Source organism: Natator depressus, chromosome 1 (assembly GCF_965152275.1).
Source record: "Natator depressus isolate rNatDep1 chromosome 1, rNatDep2.hap1, whole genome shotgun sequence".
NCBI classification, from domain to species: Eukaryota; Metazoa; Chordata; order Testudines; family Cheloniidae; genus Natator; species Natator depressus.
In genome coordinates this window covers 269,969,729-269,984,000 of record NC_134234.1, presented here as the reverse complement: position 1 = coordinate 269,984,000, position 14,272 = coordinate 269,969,729, and the positions used below count along the sequence as shown (strand labels likewise).

At 42.6% G+C, this 14,272-nt stretch overlaps 1 long non-coding RNA gene across 1 annotated transcript in view; it reads right to left on the bottom strand.

Annotated features, from left to right (window-relative positions):
- Positions 1–6,816: 6,816 nt before the first annotated feature.
- LOC141986567 (uncharacterized) overlaps positions 6,817–14,272 on the bottom strand; it is a 91,112-nt gene continuing 83,656 nt past the window's right edge. Inside the window, exon 3 of the long non-coding RNA XR_012639327.1 lies at positions 6,817–7,029. This is a non-coding gene — a long non-coding RNA (uncharacterized LOC141986567). The remainder of the gene's footprint in view (positions 7,030–14,272) is intronic.

Here is a 14,272-nt window from a genome sequence, read left to right as displayed (position 1 = left end):
TTGATGCTGAAACTTATTAAAAAGATTGTGGCTTTGAATGTAACAGTATTTAAGGAGTCTGCCATTAGTGTGCACACATAAATCCTGGTACTGTTAATAAGAGTTTAAAAAGAAAATTTCTGGGTAATGATAATATGCTTTGCATAGTATTAAAAGCACAGACATTTTAAAAGAGACAAGGTGGATGAGGTAATATGTATGACAGAAGTTGGTCCAATAAAAGATATTTCCTCATCCATCTTGTCTCTCTAATATCCTGGGACCAGCACAGCTCCAACAACACTGCAAAAAAGACTTCAAAACTTCTAAGAGGTTTTATAGTAACCTGGAATGTGCTTTGCAGACTGTCTTCCTGTTTTTTATTGCCTTTGACTGAATTTTCTTAATGATGCTGGAGGGACCAACAGCCTTGGAGAGAGATGTTCTAAATTCTCAGATACATCTCTGCAAGTAGCTTGCACTTGTTGATGTCAGTGTTCCTCATCTCTGCCTTGGAATGACACTATCAGGGAATGAGAATGTAGTACCTGTTCCATAGCCACTGAGAACTGCTCTACAAATAACACGTAGGTCAATGTAATTATGCCGCTGAGGGGTGAGATAAGTTCCGAGAGAACTACATCAAAACTCTCTAACGAGCTATTAAACCCATGTCAGCACAGTGCACATGAACAGTTAGCCCACAACAGGCACAATCTAGTGCAGGGTAGATTCACACTCCAGCTTGCTATGGCCTAAGTGTCCATTTAGGCAAGCTAAGGGCTTGTCTACACTTGAGATGCCACTCTAGCGCTTCAGTGTAGACACTATCTACTCTGATGAAAGGGGTTCTCCCACTGGCAAAGACAATCTACCTCCTTGAGCAGTGGTAGCTAGGCCAATGAAAGAATTCTTCTGTTGACCTAGCACTGTCTACATGGGGACTTAGGTTGGCTTAACCAAGTCGCTCAGTGGTGTGGATTTTTCATTCACCTGAGCAACGTAGCTGGGTCAATCTAAGTTTTTAGTGTGGAACAGCCCTTAGTTCAGTGGGTCTTTCTCTCTTATCACTACAGTGGAGGTCTGACAGATCTCAAAAAGTAGTTGTCAATAGGGAATCATTATCAAATGGAGATATTTCTAGTGTGGTTCTGCCAGGATTGGTTCTATGCCAGATACTGTTCAAAGTTTTATCAATCATCTGGAAGCCAATGTAAAATTGCTTCTGATCAGATTTACGAATGACACAAAGATTAGCAGAATGAGAAGGAATGGTGGGGGCAGGGCAGTTACACAGAATGATTTGTTAACCAAGGCCCATTCAAACAAAATATTTTTTAATATAGCCAAATGCAAAGGTATATACCTAGGAACAAAGAACACCAGCCATACATACAGAATGAGGGACTGTATCCTGGAATGCAAAGGATTTAGAGGTCAGAGTGGACAAACAACTAAACATGAGCTAAACATGAGCTTCCAGTGCAATGCTGTGGCAAAAATGGCTAGTGCAACCCTTGGACGTATAAACAGGGGAATAGTGAGTAGTGGCAAGGAGGTGATTTTACCTCTGTGTACAGCACTGGTGAGGCCAATGCTGGAATACTGCCTCCATTTCTGGTGTCCACATTTTAAAAAGGATGTTGAAAAATTGGAGACTGTGTGGAGAAGAGCCAGCAAAATGATTCAAGGATTGGAAAAAATGTCTTATAGTGAGATTTAAGGAGCTCAATCTGGTTAGTTTATCAAAAAGATTAAGAGGTGATTTGATTATGATGTATAAATTCTATGGTATAAAAATTTTGAGTACTAACGGACTTTTTAACCGTGAGATGAGAGGCCTAACAAGAATCAGTGACTGGAAATTAGTGCCAGACAAATTCAAATTAGAAAAAGGCACACATTTTTAACAGTGAGGGTGCTTCATGAGAAGCAGCAAAATAGAGCCAAGCCTGAGTGAGAGATCTAATTTTTCCATAACAATGTCCAAATTAACGAGTGCCTTCCCCCACCCCCTCCCCTCAGTGAGTAATACCAGATATCCTTATACATTTTATCTAAGTAGACTTTTTTAACACAATAGGAGGATATGCAATCATAATTCCAAATTCTGAACATATTTGCTCACTTTGATATAATCACAAATGAATTTAAAGGAAAATTCCATGACCTCAGTACTTTCTGTTCTTTTAAATGACCCCCCAAACAGATGTTCCTATATATTGCCAAGGGAGTCTTGTGCTCCCATGTTTTGATCAGTAATGCCCTATCACCACCCTGGCACAGACTGCACTGAACAATTTATTCGTGCCAGCACAAATATTCTGGTTGACAATATGAAGTTCCCATTGCTGAGTCAGACCATGTACTTACATCCCACATTTTCTAACCATGAGAACTTCGGGGAGGAAAACTTCTCTTCTGTGTATTCCTTGTAACACTGAGTCTTTTCGAGTGTGTATATGTGCTCATATGCTAGACATAATTTGGCCCATAATTTCTATGCCTTGAATACACAAAGAACGATGTCAATAACATTAAGGTTATAAGAAAAGCAGCCTGAAAACTTTTCAAGCAGGTGAAAAGTCATTGTTTTGTAGATCTGAAAAAAAATCAAAATATTTGTGTCAATATTTTTTTTTCATTTCAGTAAAAAATTATATCAAAAACAGAAGGAAAAAAATCAACCAGCCAGTCAAAAAAGACATAAAATAATGTTTTCACCTGTAGATCTTAGTTCATGTAACTTTTCTACCAGGTACGTTGGCAGCAAAAAGGGCTAGGTTCAAATACCTAATGGTTCCTCTTAAAATTAGCAAACACATCTGCTTGAGCCCCCAGAAACCTGATAGACAATACTTCCCCTCTCACAAGTACTGAGTCCAAAAACAAGGAAACTTTTTATTTGGGGTGGGGTGGGGAAGGAACACAGCATTAATTTGGAAAGTCACAACAACAAACAGCAGTATGTTTATATGAATAGTAAGTAAAACACCCACCCCTGCAGTATCTTGAGCAGTAGTCCTTTGCCTCAGTTTCTGCCAGTGTGAATTTAAGAACATAAGAATGACCATACTGGGTCAGACCAAAGGTCCATCCAACCCAGTATCCTGTCTACGGACAGTGGCCAATGCCAGGTGCCCCAGAGGGAATGAACCTAACAGGTAGCGATCAAGTGATTTCTCTCCTGCCATCCATCTCCACCTTCTGACAAACAGAGGCTAGGGTCACCATTCCTTACCCATCCTGACTAATAGCCATTAATGGACTTAACCTCCATGAATTTATCTAGTTCTCTTTTAAACCCTGTTATAGTCCTAGCCTTCACAACTTCCTCAGGCGAGGAGTTCCACAGGTTGACTGTGCACTGTGTGAAGAAGAACTTCCTTTTATTTGTTTTAAACCTGCTGCCCATTAATTTCATTTGGTGGCCCCTAGTTCTTATATTATGGAAACAAGTACATAACTTTTCCTTATTCACTTTCTCTACACCACTCATGATTTTATATACCTCTATCATATCCCCCCTTCGTCTACTCTTTTCCAAGCTGAAAAGTCCTAGCCTCTTTAATCTCTCCTCATATGGGACCTGTTCCAAATCCCTAATCATTTTAGTTGCCCTTTTCTGAACCTTTTTTAATGACAGTATATCTTTTTTGAGATGAGGGGACCACATCTATATGCAGTATTCAAGATGTGGGCGTACCATGGATTTATATAAGGGCAATAAGATATTCTCCCTCTTATTCTCTATTCCTTTTTTAATGATTCCTAACATCCTGTTTGCTTTTTTGACTGCCGCTGCACACTGCGTGGACGTCTTCAGAGAACTATCCACGATGACTCCAAGATCTTTCTCCTAATTAGTTGTAGCTAAATTAGCCCCCATCATATTGTATGTATAGTTGGGGTTATTTTTTCCAATGTGCATTACTTTACATTTATCCACATTAAATTTCATTTGCCATTTTGTTGCCCAATCACTTAGTTTTGTGAGATCTTTTTGAAGTTCTTCACAGTCTGCTTTGGTCTTAACTATCTTGAGCAATTTAGTGTCATCTGCAAACTTTGCCACCTCACTGTTTACCCCTTTCTCCAGATCATTTATGAATAAGTTGAATAGGATTGGTCCTATGACTGACCCTTGGGGAGCACCACTTGTTACCCCTCTCCATTCTGAAAATTTACCATTTATTCCTACCCTTTGTTCCCTGTCTTTTAACCAGTTCTCAGTCCATGAAAGGATCTTCCCTCTTATCTCATGACAACTTAATTTACGTAAGAGCCTTTGGTGAGGGACCTTGTCAAAGGCTTTCTGGAAATCTAAGTACACTATGTCCACTGGATCCCCCTTGTCCACATGTTTGTTGACCCCTTCAGAGAACTCTAATAGATTATTAAGACATGATTTCCCTTTTCAGAAACCATGTTGACTTTTGCGCAACAATTTATGTTCTTCTATGTGTCTGACAATTTTATTCTTTACTATTGTTTCAACTAATTTGCCTGATATTGACGATAGACTTACCAGTCTGTAATTGCTGGGATCACCTCTAAAGCCTTTTTTAAATATTGGCGTTACATTAGCTATCTTCCAGTCACTGGGTACAGAAGCTGATTTAAAGGACAGGTTACAAACCATAGTTAACAGTTCTGCAATTTCACATTTGAGTTCTTTCAGAACTCTTGGGTGAATGCCATCTGGTCCCGGTGACTTGTTACTGTTAAATTTCTCAATTAATTCCAAAATCTCCTCTAGTGACACTTCAATCTGTGACAATTCCTCAGATTTGTCACCTACAAAAGACGGCTCAGGTTTGGGAATCTCCCTAACATCCTCAGCCGTGAAGACTGAAGCAAAGAATTCATTTAGTTTCTCTGCAATGACTTTATCGTCTTTAAGTGCTCCTTTTGTATCTTGATTGTCCAGGGGCCCCACTGGTTGTTTAGCAGGCTTCCTGCTTCTGATGTACTTAAAAAACATTTTGTTATTACCTTTTGAGTTTTTGCTTAGCTGTTCTTCAAACTCCTTTTTGGCTTTTTTGACACAGAACTTGACACGCTTTTTTGGCACTTTTTTTTGACACAGAACTTGTGTCACACCTTTACTATAGAAGGTAAGAGGCGCTCACATGGCAACAACACTAGTGGGATCAAAGTAGGAACTTACTATTGATACAGCAGAAGAGGTGCCTACATCAGCTAAGGTAGCCACCATAGCCACCCCACCTATCTGCACTGTTATTATTTGTACTACAGTAGTGCCTAGAGGCCTGAGTCAGGAGCCTCATTGTGCTAGACACTGTACACACAGAATGATTAAACAGTCTCTACCACAAAGTGTTTACATTCTAGGAACTGCTGTTACTAAGCCTGAGTCACCATTATGTTAATTCCATTTTATTCCAGGATAACACCATTGAAATCAATAGACGTATACAGGAGTTAACACCTCTTTTGAATTAGGCCCTCCAACTTCAGTTAAATAAATAAATTACACTAAAACAGTGGCACCTCTTTGGGATGACCTGCCTCACCTCATTTAAGATGAATACTGCAGGCATCCCAAACTCATGCTGATAGACCCTTCAAACTGCACCACTCATCAGCATCATAACTTTACGTAGACAGATAGATGGGAGAGTCAAGGAGAGGATCCACAATAGCACAGAAGCTGCAGCAGCAGTTAAAGAAAGAGCTGAAGTTCACCTTCCTCATTGCCTGCAACTATACTTATGAGAGACTTTTCAGATGGTCTGAGTGAAAGGGCACAGGTGCAACTGTCACTTTATTTGGCAGGTTGGGAAGAGGAATTTTCACTACTGACACCATTGTGTGTAGGCAGAGATTTATTAGGCACATATGCCAGGATTCTAGGAAAGAAGAAATAACCTCACCCATAAGTTTCTCCATTTAATCAAGTTGCAAACAACAACCCAACACTCTCCCACACAACTTCTTGGTTCTCTCTAGGATCTGGAGGACCAAGAATTTATGGTTTTGAATTAATTCCACATTATCCACTCCTGTGACAGGGCGAGGATCACCACCTGGGCACCTCCTGCTGGCCATGCTGGGAATTAGCTCTTGGTTGCTGATGCATCTTCCTCTACTGATGTCTCACTGCCGTCACTTCTGCTCTACCTCTAAGAGCCACATTGCTCCCCAGACCGCAGCATCCTCTTCTGGGTCCGGTCCTCTGGCTGGGGGAACCAGCTGCCCCTAGTCCATCCACTTGCCACTGTGGCCTACTGCAGCCTTCGGTCTAGCCCCTCTCCTCAAGGGGTAAACTGCAGTCAAAATACTGGCCACCCCCCCTGTTGTAAGTGGTGGAAAATGGGGGGAGCAGGCGAACCCACTACTCCAGGCCCCAACCCAGGGACCCTGTAGCTGGCAGCCACATGTTGCTCCTCCTCCAACTCCCACCACCTATTTCCCTGAGCTATTTCCCCATAGACCTAGCACCTTCCTATCCCTTTGTATCGGGGGCCTCAGGCTGGAACTCCCTATTGCTCCCTCGACCCTGCCCAGCACTGCTGATTAGCTGCTCCATCAAACCTTCTACTAATTGGCTCTCTAAAAGCCCTCCTCCCACTGAATGGGTTTTGCACAGCCTCCCTGAGGGCTCCTTTAACCTTCCATCTACCTGTGTGGGTCAGCCGCCCCGTCACAACTCCTAATGGAGTTTCTAACTTCAATAGGGTCTTTTACTCATATGGAAAAAGATTTACAGGAGCACGCCTTTATGGTCGTAAAGATGTATCTAGCTTTCTAAGGTATAACAGCTAATCATTACAATTTCCTCAAAATCCCATTTATTTTGAAAGATCTCATTCACAAAATATAAACAAAAGCAAGGAAACATGTGAATGTCACCCATTACAGTGTTTCTCCACCCAAATCCTGTCTCCTGTTCTTCATTGTGAGTAGTATCTTTTTTTAAACTTTGATTCTCCAGTTCCTGATGTTTTGCCAGCACATGTGTTCACAAGGCAGTATGATGGTTGCAGTTAGGTGATAAAGACAATATACAGTCTGAAAAGCATTCTCCTTAAAAAGAAAAGAACAATAAGTGCACTGTGGTAAATCAATGACAACTCATTAAACAGAAACATATTTTTTAATAGTAGAACCTTATTATAAAAGACACTGAAATGAATTCATGGTTATGCAGCACTAATGAAATCAACAGCATTGCATGTGTATATATGAGAGCTGAATTTTCTTCTTAATGTCGTGTTTTTCCTGTAATGTTCGTGGTAAACAAAAATGTCCTTGCATCTACATAATTCACCACCTGTGCCAATGTCTTCCATTGATTCATGGTTGTAGCATTAATAGTCAACTTGGTTCTGGTATTAATTTTGTAATCAAATCTGTATAATCCTCCTAAAACATTTCTTATAAAGAACACTCAACATTTTGATTAGCTGGAATATTAAATTCAAAAGACTACTTTATTCATCTGCCCAATAAGCTCCATTTGCTTTGCCATTGCCAGTGCAGGCCTGCCTTGCATATTTCTTATGTGTGCAGTTTCCCATGACACTGTCAAGGCATTTCTCCTTTTCAGAGAGCCATGTGTATTCCCGATTCAAGGTGTTATGCTAGTCTTTATTTGAAAAGGGAGGCTGGCATTTGTTGACTATCTACCCTTATGTGCCATTAAGAACTGCACTGAAATCTGTTGACTCATTCATTTTGACATTAGCTGTAAACTGGTTTATAATAGATACTCTTTCAAGGTTTATCTATAATAGACTTTTTTTCCAGAAAATGTCTTACCATTGATGTCTCCAGTGCAGCTTCATCTGCAGTAGAAATGGTGGAAGCTTTAGTGTACGTAAGGTGCCAGTAGCCACCAGCATTTTAACCACCTCATTGTCTGAGCAGGTTTAGAGAATATTGGGTTGGTTAAAATGCTGTTGTCTGATTGTGATGGGGTGGACTCTGAGGTCGCCTGCTGGAGGCCTTGTGGCCCTGCCACACCCCACTCCAGAAAAGGGCAGTAGAGAGGTCCTCCAAGCTGTCTAGAGTGGCTGTGTGGGAAGCAGCCAATCAGGGCCCAGCAGGTCAGTATAAGAAGAGCTGCAGGGCCAGAACAAGTTCAGTTCTTTGCTAGAGCTGGAGGAGAGTGGATGGTGTGTTAGGCTAGCTGCTAGGACTTCCCAAGGATGAGGTCCTGAGGTAAGAGTGAGGACTATGGGGGAACCAGTTCAGGGAATTATAGTGGCAATAGTTTATTTACAGGGATATTGGGAATGGCTGTTATCTGTAGGGTTCCTGGGCTGGTACCTGGAGTAGAGAATGGGTCTGGGAGTCTTTTCCTCCTCCTGCCCCCAGCCATTGGGAAAGTGGCATGGACTTTGAGCCCCCTGGAAGGGGGGACTGAACTGTAGTGACCCAGCTGAAGAGTGGGGCTCAGAAAGGCCCTGAGGCTAAAGACACTGCCTCCAGGGAAGGAGCCCTTGGGCACTGCTCTATTCTGGAGCTGGGACAAACAGACATCAGAGGGCAGTGAGAGAGGCCCCTGTTGGACTTGTACCCCAAAAGCAGTTTGCTTTGCTTTTATCTCTCAAACTGTATATGACTTGGCCAAAAGGCTGAGTCAATGAAGACCCACCACAAACAGATAAAGGAAGAGAGTGCAGTCACATGCTCTTGTGAGAGGTGAGTGCAACCCTATTACACTGAGCTACACATAGCACTCCCATTATTCTTCCCAACCTTGGAGCTTACCCAGTGGTAAGAAAGATGAGGACAAAAGTGTAGCATGGGCACAGCCTCAGGTGTATTAAGGCCTCTTTCTCTGAACTGGTTGGACTTCAGTGTTTCTATGGTACTACATAGTTGCCAGCCTTTCAAAAAATGGATGTGGGGAAATTTTGCAAAAAAGCTATGGTTTGGAGAGCTCCCAGTGTAGCAATGGTGGTTGCTGGGTAAGATTGGTGGAGAGGCTGGCAATGGCTCACTATTTTGGTGGATCTGGGGAAAGCAGGAGTAAAGGGCCTGGGTTTGGCAAAGGGGAGGAGGGCCTTTGAATTAAGGGAATTTTGGAAACAGTGGGGCTTGGGGTGAGGAGGAAAATGGGTTGGGAGGGTCATGTGTGGGATAAACACCAAAATAGATACAAAAATGGTTATTAATAAAACTAAACTTATTTTAGATTGCAAGCATGCCTTTGCCTGTACTGAATTTTAGGAGATATTTACAATTCCTTTCAAACATGCTGTTTGGCAAATAGCTGCATACATATGGTTTTGTTTGCTTAGTTCATTAAATGTTCATCCTAATAAGTCTAGGAAATCTCTAATTTTTCCAAATAAGTGACAGACATGAAAAGCTTCATGGAAACTAATTCTTTCTTGGCTGTAAAGCTGTACTTGTCACCTCTGGCTCTAATTAGCCAGACTCTGAAATGCAGCTGTGCTGCTGGCAAACAAGGTGCCAGCTTATGCCAAGGTCCCCATGCCTCACTTGAACACAGATAAACACAACTGGAATCAGTCTGGATCACTTATGTGTTTAGTATTGGTAAAATAGGTACTAGAGTCATAAAAATGTGCTTAGTGTTTAGGCTTTATTAAATGCTTGTAAATTGCTGCATTCATTAATCTCACTTAGAACATCTGTATCCCATATTATAAGGTAATATTTAGGCATTTGTATTATATGCCTCTGTAAGTCACCAGAGAGACATTAACTAGTGTGTAATATTGGTCTGCAACTGAAGATGTCCTCCCTGACAAATAAGGCCTATCAATACCAGATGAAACCATTGTGGAACATCAGAGAAGAAAAAACTTTGTTGCTTGCTCTCCCCCCTCCCAACGAAGAGGAGATGTTAAAGTGAATTCCTGCTATTGCCTAAGTTTGCAACTAGGACCAGGACAGGGAAAGGTCTAAAAAGGGCTATCTTTGCTGCTTGGACTCTAGGGGGGGGCAAGATTTCTAGGCATAAGCAAGAGATCCCCAGCTGCTTAGCCTGGTTTAGCCCTAGAGGACATAGAAGCTGCTATAATAAGCAAGTTCTGTATTACCTTTTGAAACTTAAGACTAACTCTTTTGTGAGTCTGTTTACCTGCTTTGACCTTATTGATAAGTTTCATATTTCCTTTTCCTCATTAATAATTCAAGGCAGCTGAGAGAGCCCACCAAAGAGAAACAGAACAAGAGGCAGCACTCAAAGCCAGTGAAGAAGTTGAGGTGAGAGCCCACCAAAGATGCCTGGCACAATTAGTAACAGTCAGAGCCAATGAGGAAGCTAAGGAGAGGCCACACAGGAGGCAGATAAAAGCTCAAATGTTGCAGGTCAGAATTCTGGAACAGCAAAAGGAGTTTCCCCCAGCCAGTGAGTATACGTCCCCACACAACATAGGGAGTGGGACAGTCTACCCAATTTATAAAAGAACTGACTGTATAGAATAGTTCCTGTCCACCTTTGAGAGACTCTGTGGGCTACCCAATATCCCAGTAGATAAACTGATGCCTGTCCTCTTAACCAAATTAACTGGGAAAGTCAGACAAGTGTTTAATGCTATGGAGGAGAATGATAAGTTTCATATGAAATTTAAAGAAAATCTATTGAAAAGATTACCTCAGGTCTATCAGAAGTATAGAACCCCCAGAATGTTTGAACATGAGTAACATTGTCAATGTGTATAAAATGTGTACTTTTATGCAAAAATGGATAATGTAGGTGGGTGCTGAAGGTGATCATGGAAAACTGTTTGAACTGATGGCCCAGGAGCAATTGTGATGGATAGTTACAGGTGAGGTAAAGGCAACTATCTGATTTGACAAAATGCTCACAGCATAGAGGCTGCAGAAAAGCTGATTAAATATGTTGCTTCAAAGGCCTATGAAGGGGTACAAATCCCAGGGGATGGGAAATCCCCATATCACTCAGGGTAAGAGGTGACTGGATATAAACATAACTCCAAATTTGATTTTAAAAAAACCCACAAGGGAGCCCAGGTTTTCAAGCCCCTACCAAAAGTGAAGGCAAGTGGGCTGCCATCACTATAGAGCTCCCAGCCACATAAAACCAAATTGCTCAGAAGCTACGGGAACCCATGATCCATACTCCCTCCTGCCACAGTAAGTGCTACTCCCATTGCTTCAGAGGCAGCAGTAGTACAGGAGAAAATTGTAGTGACTTAGCCTTAGGAGGGTACTGAGCATTATAAATTTATAAAGTAAATGGCATAGATTGTAAGTCTGGAGGGACACTGCACCCCAAATCACTTTGGTCAAGGAAAGTTTGGTAAGCGAGGAAGACAGGCTTATCTATATAATCTTTGGCCAAATTCCCTGTAAGTGTATCTGTGGCCACAGTTTACCTGGAGTGCAAGGATTTTTAAGGGAGATGGTCTAAACATTAGAAATCTGCTTCCCACTGATATTTTAATAGTAATGATATTTTAGCCATGTCTAAGCAAGTTAATGCCACCATTTGTAGCCAGAAAGAGTATGGGTCAATGATTAGGATGACCATATTTTCCCAAAGGAAAAATGGGACACTGCATGGAGCTGCCTGCTCCCTGCCTCCTGCTCAAGGGCCAGCCCGAACCCCACCTTGCTGCTCACAGGGCTGGCCCAAGGGCTCCCTCCTGCATGTGGAACTGGCTGAGCCCCCCCAACATGCTGCCCACATGGGGCTGGCCCGGCCTGAGCCATCCTTTCCACACAGGCTGGCGTTGCCTCTCACCTCTGTTGCCCCCCACACCTTCCTCAATGCCCAACTAGGGGTTGCACCCCACTTTTTTGGCAAAACTCTGCATTTGTCCTGTTTGCTCTTGCCAACTAAAGTCAGGATGGCCAAGACCAGGTTTAAAGGGAGTGTCCCAGCCAAAATGCAACATACAGTCACCCTAAATCAGTCTGGCTTGTTTTATCGGACAGCAGGGAGGGCTGTGGGGGGAAGAAAATGCCCTCTATTCTTTAGCTGAAAGTAAGTTTGTCACCAGAGGAGGTGTTACAATTTCATTGCTTTGCCAGTGCAACTCAAAAGGAGTTTATAGAGGCTCAACAGGCCAATCCTTCCCTGGACAAGGAGAGGAATGCAGTTCAGAATAATACACGAGCTGGGGAAAGTAGGTGTGGTTTGTTTTGGGGGGGGGGGGAGAGAAGAGGTTTGTTGTACAGGGAAGTTCCCACAGGGGAAAAATAGGATCATGGGAGACATTTGCAATCAGGTGCTTGTCTGATAGTACAGGACAGAATTGCTGCGGGTAGTTCGTGATTGTGCCTTTGCTGGACACTTGGGAATGGAGAGAACCTATGAGAGGCTCAAACAAAACTTCTGTTGCACCTGAATGTTTGATGCAGAAGCATAAGAGGTTAAAGGAACCCTGCAGAGCACCTGTACAGCCACTGCCCATCATTAAGGTGGTGGTCGCCAGAGTGTCTGTCGCTATTGTGGGACCCATACCAAAACATTCCAGGAATGGAAAGAAATATATATTGGCTGTGATGGAGTGTGCCACCAGGTACCCTGAACCACAGCTCCCTCTGATGTAGAAGCTGAAACTGTGGCTACAACCCTAATCACCATTTTAGTAGCATGCCATGGAGAAAACTAATCTCAATGTGAAATTTGCACCAGGGTCTAATCAGTAGTTCCCAAAAAATCAGAGTTGTGTGAAGTGAGGCATATAAAAGCCTCCCCTTTTCATCCATAAACTAACCATCTGGTAGAAAGACTTCCATGTCCCATTGAATCTATGCTGAGGAAGGATGTATGTTACCAGGGGAAAGAGTGACTGGGAGGTGTCACTCCTTTATTTGCATACAGGAGTGATCCCAAGAGTCTACAGGGATTGCCTTCTTTGACCTCCTTTATGGGAGACAGGTGAGGTGACCCCTAGCATTAATCTGAGGCTCTTAGAGTCAGGATAGTCTGTAGGGGAGCATGTCACCACCTTAAAGAATTTAAAAGCTATGATGGACTTAATGCATCAGAACCTTGAAAGGAATTAGGTGTCCCGGAGAGCTTGGTATGACAGGCTGGATCTTTTGATTATAGGCAGCTTGGTATTAGAGTTGGTTCCAGTGAGAGAGCAAGATGCAAGACTGCTGAGGGTCCTTCAGAGATGAGAGAAAGTGAATGAGGTCACTTACAATGCAGTGAAACCCTATGGCAAGGGAACAGTGCAAACTGTACATGTCAATAGATTGAAAGCTTACCAGAGAAGGGAGATGGTGAATGTGGTTTATTTTTTGTACTGATAAAGGGGCAGTAAATGTTCTCAATTGATTTGGACAGAATGAGTAAAGAAGAGGCTCCTTGGGAGAGCATTGAAATTTGGGAGGGTTTGAACCAAACCCAAAGGCAGGAAACATATGCACTCTTGAACCACCACAGGCAAGTATTTCCCAGTTTGCATGGCTTGACTGACAAGAGTGCATTCCATTGAAACTACAGAGCCATGCCCTTCCCCTAGCAGAGTTTGCATTTCTTCTCTGGCATGGCATAGTCCGTTTCAGGATAAAGTAGAAAGCCTGCTAGATGTGAGGGTGATTACTAATCAAAAAGCCCTGGACATCTCCTATTGTGGTGATACCTAAAACCTCGAGGTTTTTGTGTGGATTTTAGAAGGGTAAATGCTATCACCCAACCTGATCATTACCCCCAGACCCTAGATTTGTTTGGGGCAGGGGGAAAGAGGTAAAATTCATAAGTACTCTGGATTTGGCTCATGGGTATTGACAAATTCCCTTAGATGCTGATGCCCAGGAAAAGTCTGCTTTCATAGTGGAATCTGGCCTATTTAAGCTTTTTGGATTAATTAATGCAGGGGCTACCTTTCAGAGACTCCTCAATGAGGACCCTCACTAGGTCCTACGTAGATGACTTTGCTATTTTGAGCAACTCCTGGTAAGACCACTTGAATCATGTTTGGAGAAACCTCCATGTCAAGGTATCCAAATGCAAGATTGGGGTGGGGCACAGATACCTTATTTAGGACACCGGGTGGGCCATGAGTTTGTTCACCCTGACCTGTTAAAAGTAGAAGCCATTCACAGTTGGCCTGCCCCACAAACCAAGGATCAGGTCCAATCCTTTATCCGTTATTACCAGAGGTTTGTAAAGGGGTCCAGCTACATTTTGATCCCCTTTTTGGTAAGGTCTGATGGGTAAGCCAGACAAGGTGATATGGACTTGGAACCTGTCTCACAGGTTCCAAAGACAAGAGTCTGTCTAAAGAGCCAGTTTTAGTCCACCATGATTTCCACAAACCGTTTGCGCTATGCACTGATGCTTCTAATATTGGTCTAGGTGCAATGCTAA